This window comes from Pseudophryne corroboree, chromosome 4, assembly GCF_028390025.1.
Source record: "Pseudophryne corroboree isolate aPseCor3 chromosome 4, aPseCor3.hap2, whole genome shotgun sequence".
Lineage (NCBI taxonomy): Eukaryota > Metazoa > Chordata > Amphibia > Anura > Myobatrachidae > Pseudophryne > Pseudophryne corroboree.
Genome location: NC_086447.1, coordinates 1,201,422 through 1,221,421, shown reverse-complemented (window position 1 = coordinate 1,221,421; position 20,000 = coordinate 1,201,422). Strand labels below are relative to the sequence as shown.

The 20,000-nt window shown below is 49.2% G+C and overlaps 1 protein-coding gene across 2 annotated transcripts in view; it reads left to right on the top strand.

The window, feature by feature from the left end:
• The window catches only part of ZNF513 (zinc finger protein 513), a 72,491-nt gene that overhangs the window by 29,030 nt on the left and 23,461 nt on the right, over positions 1-20,000 (top strand). The gene's annotated exons all lie outside the window — the stretch shown is intronic.

The following is a 20,000-nucleotide window of genomic DNA, read 5'->3' as shown; positions in this document are numbered from 1 at the left end:
GACAGTGTCAGCTCCTTACATAAAAGGTTTGACGACATAGGACAGCCGGCTACTCAGCTTGTGCCTGTCCAAGCGTCTCAAATGTCATCAGGGGCTATAAAACGCCCGCTACCTCAGATGACAGATACAGATGTCGACACGGATACCGACTCCAGTGTCGACGATGATGAGACGAGTGTACCCTCCAATAGATCCACCCGTTATATGATTGAGGCTATGAAAAATGTTTTACACATTTCTGATGATACCCCAGGTACCACAAAAAAGGGTATTATGTTTGGTGAGAAAAAACTACCAGTAGTTTTTCCTGCATCTGACGAATTAAATGAGGTGTGTGAGGAAGCGTGGACTTCCCCAGATAAGAAATTGATCATTTCTAAACGGTTAATGGCTGCGTACCCTTTCCCGCCAGAGGATAGGTCACACTGGGAAACACTCCCTAGGGTAGATAAAGCATTGACACGCTTATCAAAGAAGGTGGCACTACCGTCTCCGGATACGGCCGCCCTAAAAGAACCTGCTGATAGAAAGCTGGAAAGTACCCTAAAACCTATATACACACACACTGGCATTATATTGAGACCCGCTATTGCATCAGCTTGGATGTGCAGTGCTGCTGCTGCGTGGTCAGACTCCCTGTCTGAAAACATTGATACCATGGATAGGGACAATATTTTGCTAACGATTGACCATATAAAAGACGCGGTCTTATACATGCGTGATGCACAGAGGGATATTTGCCGGCTGGCATCAAAAATAAGTGCTATGTCCATTGCCGCCAGACGGGGGTTATGGACTAGGCAATGGTCAGGTGATGCCGACTCCAAGCGGCACATGGAAGTTTTACCCTATAAAGGGGCGGAACTTTTTGGGGAAGGTCTTTCAGACCTCGTTTCCACAGCTACTGCTGGGAAATCGACTTTTTTGCCACAGGCTACCCCACAGCAAAAGAAAGCACCGTATTATCAGGTACAGTCCTTTCGGCCCCAGAAAAATAAGCGGGCTAGAGGCTCATCCTTTCTGCCGAGGGGCAGAGGAAGGGGGAAAAAGCTGCAGCACACAGCTAGTTCCCAGGAGCAGAAGTCCTCCCCTGCGTCCGGTAAGTCCACAGCATGACGCTGGGGCTGCTCAGGCGGAATCGGGAACGGTGGGGGCACGTCTCAGGTTTTTCAGCACACAGTGGGCTCTCTCACAAGTGGATCCCTGGGTCCTTCAAGTAGTATCTCAGGGGTACAGGCTGGAATTCGAGACGTCTCCCCCCCCGCCGTTTCCTAAAATCTGCCTTGCCGGCAACTCCCTCTGCCAGGGAGGCAGTGTTGGTGGCTATTCAAAAACTGTACTCACAGAAAGTGATCGTCAAGGTACCCCTCCTTCAGCAAGGAAAGGGTTACTACTCCACAATGTTTGTGGTACCGAAACCGGACGGTTCGGTGAGACCCATCTTAAATTTAAAAACCTTGAACACTTATATCAAAAGGTTCAAGTTCAAGATGGAATCGCTCAGGGCGGTTATTGCGAACCTGGACGAAGGGGATTACATGGTCTCTCTGGACATCAAGGATGCTTACCTGCATGTCCCCATTTACCCTCCGCACCAGGAGTACCTCAGATATGTGGTCTGTCACTATCAGTTCCAGACGCTGCCGTTCGTGTTATCCACGGCACCGAGGGTCTTTACCAAGGTAATGGCCGAAATGATGATACTCCTTCGCAAGAAGGGAGTTTTAATTATCCCGTACTTGGACGATCTCCTGATAAAGGCGAGGTCCAATGAACAGTTGATAGTGGGGATGGCACTTTCTCAGGAAGTGCTACAACAGCACGGCTGGATTCTAAACATTCCAAAGTCACAGCTGGTCCCGACGACACGTCTTCTGTTCCTGGGAATGATTCTGGACACAGACCAGAAAAGAGTGTTTCTTCCACTGGAAAAAGCCGAGGAATTGTCATCTCTGGTCAGAGACATTCTAAAACCAGGAAAAGTGTCGGTACATCAATGCACACGAGTCCTGGGAAAAATGGTAGCTTCGTACGAAGCAATTCCATTCGGAAGGTTCCACGCAAGGACGTTCCAGTGGGACCTGTTGGACAAATGGTCCGGGTCCCATCTCCAGATGCAACAGCGGATAACCCTATCGGCCAGAACCAGGGTGTCGCTGCTGTGGTGGCTGCAGAGGGCTCATCTACTAGAGGGCCGCAGATTCGGAATACAGGACTGGGTCCTGGTGACCACGGATGCCAGCCTTCGGGGCTGGGGGGCAGTCACAAAGGGAAGAAATTTCCAAGGACTGTGGTCAAATCAGGAGATTTCTCTTCACATAAATATCCTGGAGCTAAGGGCCATTTACAATGCCCTAAGCCAGGCAAGACCCCTGCTTCAAAACCAGCCGGTACTGATCCAGTCAGACAACATCACGGCGGTCGCCCATGTAAACAGACAGGGCGGCACGAGAAGCAGGATGGAGATGGCAGAAGCCACAAGGATTCTCAGATGGGCAGAGAATCATGTGTTAGCAATGACGGCAGTGTTCATTCCGGGAGTGGACAACTGGGAAGCAGACTTCCTCAGCAGGCACGACCTCCACCCGGGAGAATGGGGACTTCATCCAGAAGTCTTCCAAATGCTGGTCAACCGGTGGGAAAAACCACAGGTAGACATGATGGCGTCCCGCCTCAACAAGAAGTTGAAAAGATATTGCGCCCGGTCAAGAGACCCTCAGGCGATAGCGGTGGACGCTCTAGTGACACCATGGGTGTACCAGTCGGTTTATGTGTTTCCTCCTCTACCTCTCATACCCAAGGTACTGAGAATAATAAGAAGGCGAGGAGCGAAAACCATACTCGTGGTTCCGGATTGGCCAAGAAGAGCTTGGTACCCGGAACTTCAAGAGATGCTTACAGAGGACCCTTGGCCTCTGCCGCTCAGACAAGACCTGCTGCAGCAGGGACCCTGTCTGTTCCAAGACTTACCGCGGCTGCGTTTGACGGCATGGCGGTTGAACACCGGATCCTGAAGGAAAAGGGTATTCCGGAGGAAGTCATCCCTACCCTGATCAAAGCCAGGAAGGATGTCACCGCAAGACATTATCACCGCATTTGGCGAAAATATGTTGCTTGGTGTGAGGCCATGAAGGCCCGACGGAGGAATTTCAACTGGGTCGATTCCTGCACTTCCTGCAAGCAGGGGTGACGTTGGGCCTCAAATTGGGGTCCATAAAGGTCCAGATTTCGGCTCTGTCGATTTTCTTCCAAAAAGAACTGGCTTCACTGCCCGAAGTTCAGACTTTTTTGTCAAAGGAGTACTGCATATTCAGCCTCCTTTTGTGCCCCCAGTGGCACCTTGGGATCTCAATGTGGTTTTGGCATTCCTGAAATCACATTGGTTCGAACCACTTAAGACTGTGGATTTAAAATATCTCACGTGGAAAGTGGTCATGCTGTTGCCCTTGGCGTCGGCCAGGCGGGTTTCAGAATTGGCGGCTTTGTCTTGTAAAAGCCCTTATCTGATTTTCCATATGGATAGGGCAGAATTGAGGACTCGTCCTCAGTTTCTCCCAAAGGTGGTCTCAGCTTTTCACTTGAACCAACCTATTGTGGTGCCTGCGGCTACTAGGGACTTGGAGGATTCCAAGTTGCTGGACGTAGTCAGGGCCCTAAAAATTTATATTTCCAGGACGGCTGGAGTCAGAAAGACTGACTCGCTGTTTATCCTGTATGCACCCACCAAGCTGGGTGCTCCTGCTTCTAAGCAGTCTATTGCGCGCTGGATTTGTAGCACTATTCAGCTGGCGCATTCTGCGGTAGGCTTACCGCAGCCTAAATCTGTAAAAGCCCATTCCACACGGAAGGTGGGCTCATCTTGGGCGGCTGCCCGAGGGGTCTCGGCTTTACAACTTTGCCGAGCAGCTACTTGGTCGGGGGCAAATACGTTTGCTAAATTCTACAAATTTGATACCCTGGCTGAGGAGGACCTGGAATTCTCTCATTCGGTGCTGCAGAGTCATCCGCACTCTCCCGCCCGTTTGGGAGCTTTGGTATAATCCCCATGGTCCTTACGGAGTCCCCAGCATCCACTAGGACGTCAGAGAAAATAAGATTTTACTCACCGGTAAATCTATTTCTCGTAGTCCGTAGTGGATGCAGGGCGCCCATCCCAAGTGCGGATTGTCTGCAATACCTGTACATAGTTATTGTTACAAAAATCGGGTTTTGTTGTGAGCCATCTCTTCAGAGGCTCCATTTTGTTATCATACTGTTAACCGGGGTTCCTATCACGTGTTATATGGTGTGATTGGTGTGGCTGGTATGAGTCTTACCCGGGATTCAAAAATCCTTCCTTATTGTGTCAGCTCTTCCGGGCACAGTTCCTAACTGAGGCTTGGAGGAGGGTCATAGGGGGAGGAGCCAGTGCACACCAGATAGTCCTAAATCTTTCTTAGATGTGCCCAGTCTCCTGCGGAGCCGTCTATTCCCCATGGTCCTTACGGAGTCCCCAGCATCCACTACGGACTACGAGAAATAGATTTACCGGTGAGTAAAATCTTATTATATATATATATATATATAATATATATATATATATATATATATATATATATATATATGTGTATGTGTGTATATATATATATATATATGTGTGTGTATATATATATATAGATAGCGGTTAGGTTCGGCACTCAAGTGGGTATATGGCGTAATACTTGCTGCGGTGCCCTCTGTGATCTGTGGCAAGATCCAAGTAGATAGGTGAAGAAGTCAGCGGCACTCAGCAGACGGAATGATAAATAGAAAGTGTCTTTATTAGCGTCCTACGCCGTTTCGGGGACTAACCCCCGTCTTCAGGGACAGATCATACACAAATAATAACATGCAAGAAACCATATATGTACCCTCCCAAACAAGCACTCATTAATGGAATCATACTCACCTGTCCAGGTGCCGGCGGTTACAGCATGACCAACTGTGCGGCATTCAGGTCGCGGAGTGGTGACGTCAGCCTGCTGCGTCGAGCGGGGAGTCTATCGCGGGAACGAAGGTCCCGTTGCCAGGCAACCCTAAGCTCAAGACGTCATTGAAGACGCTTCCCTCTGCTAGTCCTAGCCACTCACAGGGCTCTGTCTGCCGGCGGACGTACTGGGCAGGGATTACGTCACCATTACACGCCGTTGCTGGGCAACCCCTAAACAAAGAAAAACATGATAAGATATACAGTGCAAAACACTATAACGTAAATGAAAAAAAAAAAAATAAATTGAAAATTGCCCAGCTGATCTACTCGGACAATCGTCCACAGTTAACAATACTCATAGTGCCTATAAACAAATATATAAATGAAATAATAAAAAAGGGATAAAACAAAAACACACACATAAAATAATATAGAACAAAATTGAACATAACAATGACCTATAGTATAAAATATACATAGATGGAACACTGAGGGGAATATCAATCCACAGTATATAATTAATGGATCATTTATCTAGTATACTTATAGAGATACGGCCAATAGGCATGTAAATTATGGCCAACAAATGTACCTATGCTCAATGTAATAAAGGAAATGCCTAATAAATGACAGGACTGTATGTATAGGAAGCATTGGAGACCTAACGTCTCATTAAGGCCTCGTGGTGATAAGGTGTTGAGAACATATATCCACCTGCTCTCTCGTTGTAAAAGGATCTTGTTCCGATCCCCACCGCGGTGTGAGGAAGGGACATGATCTATTATAATTGCCCGCATGCTAGCCACCGTATGTCTCGCCTGCAAACAGTGGCGGGCAACTGGTTGTTCACTGGAGCCCTTCTCCAGTGCCTGTTTGATGGCACTGCGATGAAGTGCCATCCGTTCGCGAAATTGCCTCTGTGTTTTGCCTATATAGGCCAACCCACAGGGGCACTTGAGCATATATATATAGAATTCCAAAGATAGCCGGCACGTTTCGAGGTCTTGACAAAGGGAATAAAACCCCGAAACGTTGACAACAAGTATTTGAGTTCTGTCTATATTTCAGTCCACGAGTGCCGGCTATCTTTGGAATTCTATGCTTTTGAAAACCAGGGCACCGTGGCAGTGATTCATTTACAGCAGAGTGCCGGACACAAGCCGCATTGCATGTGTGGATATATATATATATATATATATATATATTTCTCTGACGTCCTAGTGGATGCTGGAAACTCCGTAAGGACCATGGGGAATAGACGGGCTCCGCAGGAGACTGGGCACTCTAAGAAAGAATAAGGACTACTGGTGTGCACTGGCTCCTCCCTCGAGCTGGTTGCACACTAGGGGCTCTCCTGAGCTCTTAGTAAAGAAAGTATTTATTAGGTTTTTTTTATTTTCAGTGAGATCTGCTGGCAACAGACTCACTGCTACGAGGGACTTAGGGGAGAGACGCGAACCTACCTGCTTGCAGCTAGCTTGGGCTTCTAGGCTACTGGACACCATTAGCTCCAGAGGGATCGAACACAGGCCCAGCCTCGGCCGTCCGGTCCCGCGCCGCCGTCCCCCTTGCAGAGCCAGAAGATGGAAGATTCAGAGGAGAAAATCGTCGGCTGAAGACTCCGGTCTTCATTAAGGTAGCGCACAGCACTGCAGCTGTGCGCCATTGCTCCCCATGCACTCCACATACTCCGGTCAGTGATGGGTGCAGGGCGCTGGGGGGGGGGGGGGGGGGCGCCCTGGGCTGCAATTAGATTACCTTAAAATGGCAAAAAACACATAATATAGTCTCATAAACTATATATGTGTAAAAATCCCCTGCCATAATATTGATATATAAAGAGCGGGAGAAGCCCGCCGAAAAAGGGGCGGGGCTATCTCCCTCAGCACACTGGCGCCATTTTCTCTTCACAGCTCCGCTGGAAGGACGCTCCCCAGGCTCTCCCCTGCAGTTTCCAGGCTCAATAGGGTAAAAAAGAGAGGGGGGGGGGGGGGCACTAAATTTAGGCGCAATACTGTGTATTATACCTGCTATAGGGAAAATCACTTTGTGTAGTGTAAATCCCTGTTTATATAGCGCTGTGGTGTGTGCTGGCATACTCTCTCTCTGTCTCCCCAAAGGACTTTGTGGGGTCCTGTCCTCAGTCAGAGCATTCCCTGTGTGTGTGCGGTGTGTCGGTACGGCTGTGTCGACATGTTTGATGAGGAGGCTTATGTGGAGGCGGAGCAGGTGCCGATAAATGTGATGTCACCCCCTGCGGGGTCGACACCAGAGTGGATGGATATGTGGAAGGTATTAACCGACAGTGTCAACTCCTTACATAAAAGGCTGGATGACGTAACAGCCGTGGGACAGCCGGCTTCTCAGCCCGTGCCTGCCCAGGCGTCTCAAAGGCCATCAGGGGCTCAAAAACGCCCGCTACCTCAGATGGCAGACACAGATGTCGACACGGAGTCTGACTCCAGTGTCGACGACGACGAGACTAATGTACATTCCACTAGGGCTATCCGTTACATGATTACGGCAATGAAAAATGTGTTGCACATTTCTGACATTCACCCAAGTACCACTAAAAAGGGTATTATGTTTGGGGAGAAAAAGCAACCAGTGGTTTTTCTCCCTTCAGATGAATTAAATGAAGTGTGTGAAGAAGCGTGGGCTTCCCCTGATAAAAAACGAGTGATTTCTAAAAAGTTACTAATGGCGTACCCTTTCCCGCCAGAGGACAGGGTACGTTGGGAGACATCCCAGAGGGTGGATAAAGCGCTCACACGCTTGTCAAAAAAGGTGGCACTACCGTCTCAGGATACGGCCGCCTTAAAGGAGCCTGCGGATAGAAAGCAGGAGGCTATCCTGAAGTCTGTATATTCACACTCAGGTACTATACTGAGACCTGCTATTGCTTCAGCATGGATGTGCAGTGCTGCAGCTGCGTGGTCTGATTCCCTGTCTGATAATATTGATTTCCTTGACAGGGACACTATATTGCTAACCATAGAGCATATTAAAGACGTAGTCTTATACATGAGAGATGCACAGAGGGATATTTGCCGGCTGGCATCTAGAATAAATGCAATGTCCATTTCTGCCAGGAGAGTATTATGGACTCGGCAGTGGACAGGTGATGCGGAGTCTAAAAGGCACATGGAGGTTTTGCCTTACAAGGGTGAGGAATTGTTTGGGGATGGTCTCTCGGACCTCGTTTCCACAGCGACAGCTGGGAAGTCGACATTTTTACCCCAGGTTCCCTCACAGCCAAAGAAAGCACCGTATTATCAGGTACAGTCCTTTCGGCCCCAGAAAGGCAAGCGGGTTAAAGGCGCGTCCTTTCTGCCCAGAGGCAGGGGTAGAGGGAAAAAGCTGCACCATACAGCCAGTTCCCAAGAACAGAAATCCTCCCCTGCTTCGACTAAATCCACCGCATGACGCTGGGGCTCCACTGGTGGAGCCAGGTGCAGTGGGGGCCCGTCTCCGGAACTTCAGCGACCGGTGGGTTCGCTCACAGGTGGATCCCTGGGTTCTACAAGTGGTATCTCAGGGATACAAGCTGGAATTCGAGACGTCTCCCCCTCGCCGTTACCTCAAATTTGCCTTGCCAGCTACTCCCTCGGACAGGGAGGTAGTGCTGGCGGCAATTCACAAGCTGTTCCTCCAGCAGGTGATAATAAAAGTTCCCCTCCTTCAACAGGGACGGGGTTACTATTCCACAATGTTTGTGGTACCGAAACCAGACTGTTCGGTGAGACCCATTCTAAATTTTTTTTTGAATAGAGTATTTTTATTCAACAGAATGGAAGAATACAGACTTTTCAGTGTATGCCGGGAAATCCGGTGACATTACAGAACTTTTATAATTTGCATAGCCCCGCCACACGATATACATCCATATTTGAGCATGACCGGCGGATATAAGGCCATCTAATAACAACCCACAAAGCGATTTTCGAAGTCTGAAAAGAAATGCCAACACATTCATGATAGATTTTCTCATTTCTCCCCAAACTAGCTCAACTAACCCCCCAACTATAAGGCCATATACGGCCTGGTACTCCAAACAAAGATACCTAAAACAACCATAATTATCAAAATAAATAAAATATATAAATGATAACAACAAAACGAAAGCATAAGTAAATTAAACAAATCGATCGTGATCATGCGAGGCGAGGTACAAAATCCACATAATATAAATACCTATACGGGGGGGGGGGGGGGGGGCGCCAGGTCGGCTATTCAAATCCCAGAGAATCAGGGCACTGATAAGACGCAATACGTCTCAAAGCTTAAGGGCAGGGGTGGAATATCTAGAATTGATCCAAAAGGACCAAATTTTCCCGTATTTGGAGAGAGCATTATTTTTCATATAAACATACCGATCTTTCAATACGGTGTCGTTCACCAAGGCTTTAAATGCAGACATCGTAGGAGAATGTGAGGCCATCCATGTCCGCGCTATGCATACCTTAGCAAGGGCGCAAATGCTACGAGCATACAATCCCTCCCACCGGGGCCCAGAATCAGACTCCCCCATCCCCAAAATGCAGAATCCCGGAGTCAACATGCCTCTTGGTATCCCTGTATGTTCCAGAATCGACCCGACCCCAGCCCAAAACACCTGCAAGGACGGACACTCCCACACTAGATGCCAGAATGATCCGCCAGCAGTCCCGCATTTAGGACAAGTGGCAGCACCACCAGCCCCGAACCTGGCCAATCTGCTCGGCGTCATATACGATCTGTGCAGTATAAAGAGTTGAATTTGTTGGAACCGCAGTGACTTGGTGACCTGACCCGAGTTCCCCAGCGCAACCCCCTACTCCTCCGCATCTATAGGGCCTAAGTCGTGCTCCCAACGTTCCCGAAGATTTGAGAGCGGGTCTGCATGAATTGTTGCAAGAAGGTACGAGTAGGTGAATGATATCACCTTGACCCTGCCCAATGCACTTAAAAAGGTCTTAATGGGGAAGGGGAGGAGCGCCGGGGAAGAATCCCCAAACTGTGCTTGTAGGGCGTGTCGGAGTTGCAAATACCTGTAGGAGTTCGGGAGACCAAACTCCTCTTTCAGGTGCTGAAAGGATTTTAGAGCACCGTCGCTATACAGCTGGTGCATGGAAGTCACCGAGTACGGGGCCCATACCCCCACGCCCTCCAAAGACCCCAACTCGCGAAGCGACGCAGAGTGCCAGAGAGGAGTATCCGGGTCCATACCAACATATCCAAACATGCCCGTCAAGGCCAGCCAAATCTTCATGGCCTGAAACACAATAGGAGGAGACAACCGGGAAGCGCTCCCTCCCACCAATAACTGCGCCGGGGAAAGGTCCGGGTAATAGCACCTGAGAAATGCCCAACATAACTCGGCCTCCTCTCCCCCCGCAACCAAATGCCAATGTGAGCTAGCTGGGCCGCAAAATAGTACAGTTGAAAGTGAGGCAAGGCCAGTCCCCCGTCTGCTGTTTGTCTAGTAAGGGTAGTCAACTTAATTCTAGGCCTTTTATTGGCCCATACTAGTGATGTCAATATACTGTTTAACTTCTTGAAGAAGGCCGGGAAGACATACACAGGGGATTGTGAAAGAACATACAGTAGCTTAGGCAAAACTATCATTTTAATAAGGCTAACCCTACCCGTTATTGTCAGCGGAAGTTTACACCAGGCCCTTGACTTACGTACAATCATGTGTACAAGAGGGTCAAGGTTCAAGGGCACAAAGTCCGAGGGGTCGTTAGTAACCTGGATCCCCGGGTATTTAAACTGGCTCGTCCAACACAGTGGCAGGGATATTTTCGGGACCTGGGGAGGAGAGCCCATGATGGGCAGTATAGATGATTTGGACCAATTTATACGGAGACCTGAGAAGCCGCCGAAGGTCTCTATGACCTGCAGCACTACAGGCATATCCACGGCATAGTCGTGTAAGAACAGCAACAGGTCGTCCGCATAAAGGGCTATTTTATCAGTGCAGGGGCCCGTAACAACTCCCCCAATGTCCGAGTGCGACCTAACCAGACAAGCCAGGGGTTCGATGGCTATGGCAAATAAGGCGGGGGAAAGGGGGCATCCCTGTCTGGTGCCCCTAGTCAAGGTGAAAGAGGAGGATATATAACCGTTGACCAAGATCCTGGCACGTGGATTCTGATAGAGTAGTTTGATCCATTGTATGAAATTAGGACCAAAGCCCATATATTTCATGACTCCCCACAAGTAGGGCCATTCAACGCTGTCGAAGGCCTTAGCCGCGTCCAGCGATACTACAACCGCGTTTGAGGGGAAATCGTGTGGAGCCTGTAATACAGTATAGAGCCTACGCAAATTGATGGACGTGGATTTCCCGGGCATAAAGCCAGTTTGATCCCGATGTATTACTGTTTGAATAACCAGGTTAAGCCGTACCGCGAGGATTTTAGCCAGGATCTTGGCATCGGTAGGGATAAGGGAGATTGGTCTATATGACTCCATCAGTTTGGGGTCCTTGCCAGGCTTTGGCAATACAATAATAACTGCCTCGGACATTGAGGGAGGAAGGCGATTGGAGGCAAATATATCCGAATACATCTCAAGTAGTTTTGGGCCAAAGAACTGTACATACTGTTTGTACAGCTCAGTGGGAATACCATCACTTCCCGGAGACTTACCACCGGGACACATTCCTATCGCCGCAGTCACTTCCTCTAAAGTCAAGGGCGCATCTAAGGAAGCCCTAGCCTCATGGGAAAGCTTCGGAAGGGGTATATTAAATAAATACAAATCTAAGTCCCCCTCGGAGCACGTCATCTGAGAATCATAAATCTCCCTAAAGTACGAAAGGAACAGCTGTACTATGTCAGGGGTATTGCTCACCATGGAACAGTCAGGACCAGACATCTGCACTATCGTATTCCCAGGACGATCATAATGCACCAGATGAGCCAATAAACTACCCGGCCTGTCTGCCTGCATATAAATATTAGTTGCCTTAAACAGGAGGGAGCGTGCATTCTTGTCGGAGAGGTGAGCCAGCCAAGCCTCCTTAGCTGACATCCACCGCACCTTCAGAGCGGAGGTGCCCTCCGCCAAGTATCTGGTCTCTAGATCTCTATAGTCACACTCAAGCTGTCGCTCCGTCGCTCTGTATTCCAACTTGCGGGTAGCAATTTTACCAATCAGTGTGCCACGCAGGTATGCTTTGAATGTGTCCCAAACAATATGCACCGGAGCCGAGCCCACATTATCCGCAAAAAAGCCCTCCCACCTGGACTTTAAATCCGGGCATTCTCCCAACTGAATCAGCCTGGATGGATGCAACCTCCAATAAGACTGTCCCCTCCGGCACTCCACGTCAAGAGACAACAACATGGGCGAGTGGTCGGACACCCCGCGCGCCTCATAATGAACATCCGTTACATTAGGTAAAAGCCCGGGCGAGACCAGGGCCAGGTCGATTCTGGAGAATGTGCCATGCGTACCAGAGAAGCATGAGTACTGCCTAAGTGTAGGGTGCCGAACTCTCCAAACATCTACCCACTGCATACTATCTATAACATCCGCAAACTTATACCCCTTTTCCACTAGCTCAAAAAACACGGGTAAATGCACGGGGGCGCGCATTTACCCGTGTTTTTGGCAAGTGGAAAAGGGTAAACCCGGATCAAGTGACCCGTGAATCCTACCCGGCTATTTACCTGGGTAGGACACGGGAATGATCCGGGTAGGGTGTAGTGTAAACGGGAGCCGTGTCGATGCGACACGGCTCCCGTTTACACTGTATGGATGGGCGGCGCTGGGAGATCATGTGATCTCCCTGCGCCGCCCCTGCCGTGTAGCTAGAAGCGTCACCAACCCGGCATATGCCGGGTTGTGACTGCTAATGGGAAAGGGACCGAGCACGGGTCGCAGCAGGGGGCAGCTCCCGTGTCAGGCTCCCGGCTGCGACCCGTGCTCGTAGGTGTAAAAGGGGTATTAGAGTGAGAAGTTGGCTGCCCACCTCCCGCTCCCGGACCTTGAGAGGACCTCCACCTATCCAGGGAGACATCCAGCACATTATTAAAATCCCCCAGACATATAACAGGAGTATGGGGGGATGAAGCAATAAACGATGCGGCTTTCTGCAGAACATCATATGAAAACGGGGGGGGGGGGGGGGGATGTAAACAGACAAAATAAAAAGGGCACGGGAGTTCAGCTTACATTCCAGAAACACAAACCTGCCGTATGGATCAGTGCTTACTGTGATCAATTCAAACTGTACGGTTCTCCGTATCATTACCGATACTGCCCTGGAAGAGAGGAATGAGAGGAATGATACGCCCATCCCACCCAAGGCCTACGGAGCGACAACAGCCTATTTCCCTCCAGATGAGTTTCGCTTAAGCAGACAACGTCCGGGCCATATTTCTTAATCATTTTAAATACCAGGGACCGCTTTACTTTATTATTGATGCCCCGGACGTTCCACGCCAAAATCTTTAAAGCAGACATGTCGTACCGTGCATGGTCTGAGACGCAGCGCCCTGTGAAAGCCTAAACAGCAGCATCGTCTGGGCACCCACCCACCCCTGCAGAGTGTTACCCCGGAACCCCTTAAAATAGCTCGACCTCACCTCGCATAGAAATGAGCAATCATATGAAAAACAAAAAACAATACAAAACAGAAATAAAAACAGATCAGAAAAATAAACAGCATCCCCACAACATCCCCCCTCCCCGTATACCTCCCCTAACTGTGGCATACACATATCCCTAACAAACCACCAACCCTGGTAGCCAAAAAACCTACGGCAGTGCTATACGCAGCAAACAGACCCAAAGGGAAAGAAAAAAACCCTTAATACTGTATGTAAAGTCACTGCTCAACAATGTCCAGAACAACCATGACCAGGGGAAACTCCCCGGACGTATACTTGCATATTGATGGCCCATGAAGAAAAGAGCCAGCTGGCGGGCGCCCGGAGCATAGCCGTCCAGCCAGGCCGCCGCCTCCCTCGGAGTGTTGAAGAACTTAGTCTCCCCGTCCGCCACCACTTGCAGCCGAGAGGGGAACAACATCGAATAGGGGATCACGAAGTCGCCGCTTGACAGGCATAAACTGGGCCCGGTCTTTTTGGACATCTGCAGCGAAATCTGGAAATGCTGACACCCGGACGCCATTTCGGATCAGAGGGCCCTTCGCGCGACCCAGGCGCAGAACAGAGTCTCGGTCTTTATAATGTAGAAACTTTGCTATAAATGTCCGCGGGGGGGGCGCCTGGGGGCAAAGGCCGGAACGGCACCCGATGCGCTCGCTCCACTGCAAACTGGGATGTAAAGGATTCGGCGCCATACGCTTCTGTCAACCAGGATTCCAGGAATTCCTCAGGATGTGCCCCTTCCTCCCTCTCAGGCAAGCCCACGAATCTGACGTTGTTTCTGCGAAGTCGTCCCTCCATATCCAGGAGTTTAGTTTGCAGTGTAGAAACTTGCTGTGTAACCGCAGAGACAGACCGTTGAAGGGGGCCGCTGAGGTCTTCCAAATTAGAGACCCGCGTCTCCGTTTCTCCCACTCTCTCCCGGAACCGCTGGACATCCTGGCGTAATAAGGACAGGTCACACTGCACCTTCTCCATTTTGTCCGACAGACGCTGTTCGCTGGCCGCTATGGCCTCCAGGACCTGCTGAATGGAACGAGGAGGTGGCTGTACATCCGCGCCCTGGTCTGACCCAGCCGGGGGCGCCGACTGAGCAGCCGGCTGTCGGGCATACTTCTCCAGTTTAGCCGCCGCCGCACTCTGGCCACCCTTCACCATGATGACAAGGCTAAAGCAGCACTCGAGGTCCCTGTATTCAGTGTCAGAAAGCACAGCAGAGGGGAGAAGATATAATGGCAGCAGTGCTCCAGGGCATCCAACAGGAGAACACTGTGGAGGAGGGTGTGTGGGGGGGGGGGGGGGGGCAGAGGAGCCTGGGGCAGTGTGCTAATGTATAATATATGCTGTATAGTGGCCCACAGAGACAGGACAATCTGTGTCCAGAGTAGATCCCCCAGCCCTGCAGTCCCCACGAGTGCAGAGTCACACAGGATGTATGCATAAAAAGCTGCAGCCAAGATGGCCGCCGGAGTGTGCAGTCTCTCCCCTCTCAGCACGATTCCAGGCTCCAGAGGGACAGAAGCGGCCGGCAAACTCCACCAGGGGACACAGGTGAGGGGTGCCGCTCTCCCCAGGCACAGAGGGATCCAAATCCTCGCGATCGCCGCGGGTCCGTGCGCGCGCCCTCGGCAGTGTGTTGTAAATTGAGCCTGGGGATCCGTCGGCGGCCTAGGCCCAAGAGACGGGCAGCCGCTGGCGCTGGCCAGGAGCTCCGGAGCAGGTCCACAAACGCCGCCCACCGCCTCCCCACAGACAGTGCCCTATATTAGGCCGGGTTTGAGCCTCAGAGGGGGCTCCAGGATATATGCAGGATTAATTCGTCCGGGGAGCTCCACCAGCCTGCTTCCTACCCGTTCACCGCCGTGGCCACGCCGTCTGACCCATTCTAAATTTAAAATCCTTGAACACTTATATACGAAGGTTCAAGTTCAAAATGGAATCGCTCAGGGCGGTTATTTCAAGCCTAGAAGAAGGGGATTACATGGTATCACTGGACATCAAGGATGCGTACCTGCATGTCCCCATTTACCCACCTCACCAGGTGTACCTCCGTTTTGTGGTACAAGACTGCCATTACCAATTCCAGACGTTGCCGTTTGGTCTGTCCACGGCACCGAGGGTATTTACCAAGGTAATGGCCGAAATGATGATACTCCTTCGAAAGAAGGGAGTTATAATTATCCCATACTTGGACGATCTCCTTATAAAGGCGAGGTCCAGGGAGCAGTTGTTGGTCGGAGTAGCACTATCTCAGGAAGTGCTACAACAGCACGGCTGGATTCTGAATATCCCAAAGTCGCAGCTGGTTCCTACGACGCGTCTGCTGTTCCTGGGTATGATTCTGGACACAGAACAGAAGAAGGTGTTTCTCCCGGAGGAGAAGGCCAAGGAGTTGTCATCTCTGGTCAGAGACCTCCTAAAACCAAAACAGGTGTCGGTGCATCACTGCACGCGAGTCCTGGGAAAGATGGTAGCTTCTTACGAAGTTATTCCATTCGGCAGGTTCCATGCAAGGATCTTTCAGTGGGATCTGTTAGACAAGTGGTCCGGATCGCATCTTCAGATGCATCGGCTGATCACCCTGTCCCCGAGGGCCAGGGTGTCTCTGCTGTGGTGGCTGCAGAGTGCTCATCTTCTAGAGGGCCGCAGATTCGGCATACAGGACTGGGTTCTGGTGACCACGGATGCAAGCCTCCGAGGTTGGGGGGCAGTCACTCAGGGAAGAAACTTCCAAGGACAATGGTCGAGTCAGGAGGCTTCCCTACACATAAATATTCTGGCACTAAGGGCCATTTACAATGCCCTAAGTCAGGCAAGACCCCTGCTTCAAAATCAGCCGGTGCTGATTCAGTCAGACAACGTCACGGCGGTCGCCCATGTAAACCGACAGGGCGGCACAAGAAGCAGGATGGCGATGGCAGAAGCCACAAGGATTCTCCAATGGGCGGAAAATCACGTGATAGCACTGTCAGCAGTGTTCATTCCGGGAGTGGACAACTGGGAAGCAGACTTACTCAGCAGGCACGACCTCCACCCGGGAGAATGTGGACTTCATCCAGAAGTCTTCCAACTGATTGTAAACCGTTGGGAAAGGCCACAGGTGGACATGATGGCGTCCCGCCTAAACAAAAAGCTAAAAAGATATTGCGCCAGGTCAAGGGACCCTCAGGCGATAGCTGTGGACGCTCTAGTGACACCGTGGGTGTACCAGTCGGTTTATGTGTTCCCTCCTCTTCCTCTCATACCAAAGGTGCTGAGGATAATAAGAAAGAGAGGAGTAAGAACTATACTCATTGTTCCGGATTGGCCAAGGTACCCGGAACTGCAAGAAATGATCTCAGAGGACCCTTGGCCTCTGCCTCTCAGACAGGACCTGCTACAGCAGGGGCCCTGTCTGTTCCAAGACTTACCGCGGCTGCGTTTGACGGCATGGCGGTTGAACGCCGGATCCTGATGGAAAAGGGCATTCCGGTTGAAGTCATTCCTACGCTGATAAAAGCTAGGAAAGATGTGACAGCAAAGCATTATCACCGCATATGGCGAAAATATGTTGCTTGGTGTGAGGCTATGAAGGTCCCCACAGAAGAATTTCAGCAGGGTCGTTTTCTGCACTTCCTACAGTCAGGAGTGACTATGGGCCTAAAATTGGGTTCCATTAAAGTCCAGATTTCGGCCCTGTCTATTTTCTTTCAAAAAGAACTGGCTTCACTGTCTGAAGTTCAGACGTTTGTTAAGGGAGTGCTGCATATTCAGCCCCCTTTTGTGCCCCCAGTGGCACCTTGGGATCTCAACGTGGTGTTGGATTTCCTAAAATCACATTGGTTTGAGCCACTTCAGACCGTGGAATTAAAATATCTCACGTGGAAAGTGGTCATGCTTTTGGCCTTGGCTTCGGCTAGGCGTGTGTCAGAATTGGCGGCTTTGTCCTGTAAAAGCCCCTATCTGATCTTCCATATGGACAGAGCAGAATTGAGGACGCGTCCCCAATTCCTCCCTAAGGTGGTATCAGCGTTTCATTTGAACCAACCTATTGTGGTGCCTGCGGCTACTCGGGACTTGGAGGCTTCCAAGTTGCTGGACGTAGTCAGGGCCCTGAAAATCTATGTTTCCAGGACGGCTAGAGTCAGAAAGACTGACTCGCTGTTTATCTTGCATGCACCCAACAAGCTGGGTGCTCCTGCTTCTAAGCAGACTATTGCTCGCTGGATCTGCTCCACGATTCAACTTGCACATTCTGCGGCTGGACTGCCGCATCCTAAATCTGTAAAAGCCCATTCCACGAGGAAGGTGGGCTCTTCTTGGGCGGCTGCCCGAGGGGTCTCGGCTTTACAACTTTGCCGAGCTGCTACCTGGTGGGGATCAAACACGTTTGCTAAATTCTACAAGTTTGATACCCTGGCTGAGGAGGACCTAGAGTTTGCTCATTCGGGGCTGCAGAGTCATCCGCACTCTCCCGCTCGTTTGGGAGCTTTGGTATAATCCCCATGGTCCTTACGGAGTTCCCAGCATCCACTAGGACGTCAGAGAAAATAAGAATTTACTCACCGGTAATTCTATTTCTCGTAGTCCGTAGTGGATGCTGGGCGCCCATCCCAAGTGCGGATTGTCTGCAATACTTGTATATAGTTATTGCCTAACTAAAGGGTTATTGTTGAGCCATCTGTTGAGAGGCTCAGTTGTTATCATACTGTTAACTGGGTATAATATCACGAGTTATACGGTGTGATTGGTGTGGCTGGTATGAGTCTTACCCGGGATTCAAAATCCTTCCTTATTGTGTCAGCTCTTCCGGGCACAGTATCCTAACTGAGGTCTGGAGGAGGGGCATAGAGGAAGGAGCCAGTGCACACCAGTAGTCCTAATTCTTTCTTAGAGTGCCCAGTCTCCTGCGGAGCCCGTCTATTCCCCATGGTCCTTACGGAGTGCCCAGCATCCACTACGGACTACGAGAAATAGAATTACCGGTGAGTAAATTCTTATATTATATATATATATATATATATATATATATATCTATATATATATATATATATCTATATATATATATATATATATATCTATCCACAACAGAGGAGCACTCACCAGTCTTCAAAGCAGTTTTTCTTTATTTTCAATAGATCATAATAGACAGGGGTGTATCATGTATTTTGTGTATTAGGTGTATTAGGATCTATTGAAAATAAAAACTGCTTTGAAGACTGGTGAGTGCTCCTCTGTTGTGGATTTACATTGGAAATTGATGGGTTATTATCTATCATTATATGGAAGTCACCCCAGCATACACTTAAAAGGCCAGAGTGTGGACTGTTTGGAAATTATATATATATATATATATATATATATATATGTGTGTAAAAGAAAAGGAGAATAAGGTGATTTTAAGCGACCAATGGTGTCTTACGATTTAAAGGAGACTCGGATAAAAGTAATAAAAATTTAATAAAATGTAATTAGCACCAATACAAAAGTGAATAAAAAATATGGCCCTATGCAAGGAGCCAAATATTAGTAAGAAATCACTAGAACTACCAAAAAATCATATAAAAATCCAAGTTAGTACAAAATTAGTATTATAAATTAGTAAAAGACAAGGGAGAAAAAAATTCCTAACAGTAAAAAATTTGGAAATAAGATCAACATAAAAATGTATAAATAAGATTTCTTAGCTTTTGAGAAGGTATGTATCATAACACCCAACGCGTTTCGTCCTTCCTGGACTTCATCAAGGGGTGACTGGCAACTGGGACAGCTCATCTATATATACCTGACTAAATGAGGAAGTGGTTACTACATCACTTCCTGTCAATCAGCAGATAGAAAACTACATGACGTTTATATACATTAAAACAGAGAGATATTGGCCTAACAGCATGATATCACTATGCTGTACAAAACCGCTTTTATAAGGAGACATTTCTGTGTTTTAAAAAGGTGTAAATCACTGTTCAAAAGTGTGATCGCGGACTTCCTGCCGGGTCGTGGGTGACGTCACGTCCGCCCCACTTCCGGTGTCCGGTGATCCTCACTGCGCATGCGCCGGCTGTTGGTTATAGAATGTCCATGTTTGGCCTCTGTTGCGTCTGCGGCTATTCTCCCATCTGATGCTCGAGTTCTTTAAAATGTCCATAAAGCGGCGGCGATGTTCTTGGAGGGTATTCCCTCTAGATTCTTATCTGTGCGGTCATGTGGTCGCGGCGGCCATATTTGATAAGACTTTCCATATCAGAAATGTACTCATTGACCGAAAAAAGGAAGAAATGTGATTTTAAGAATACTATTTATACAAATAGCTTACGTTTTTGCTAAATTCCACTTATGCCCCTTGTCCCAAGTATATGATTTTCTTATATAGCTCATGCACATTAGATGTCTTAATACTGATTATAGTAACGCATTAAGGACAGGATTTAGTGGGTGATTGCAAGGTGTTACATAGAGGAGGATTGATT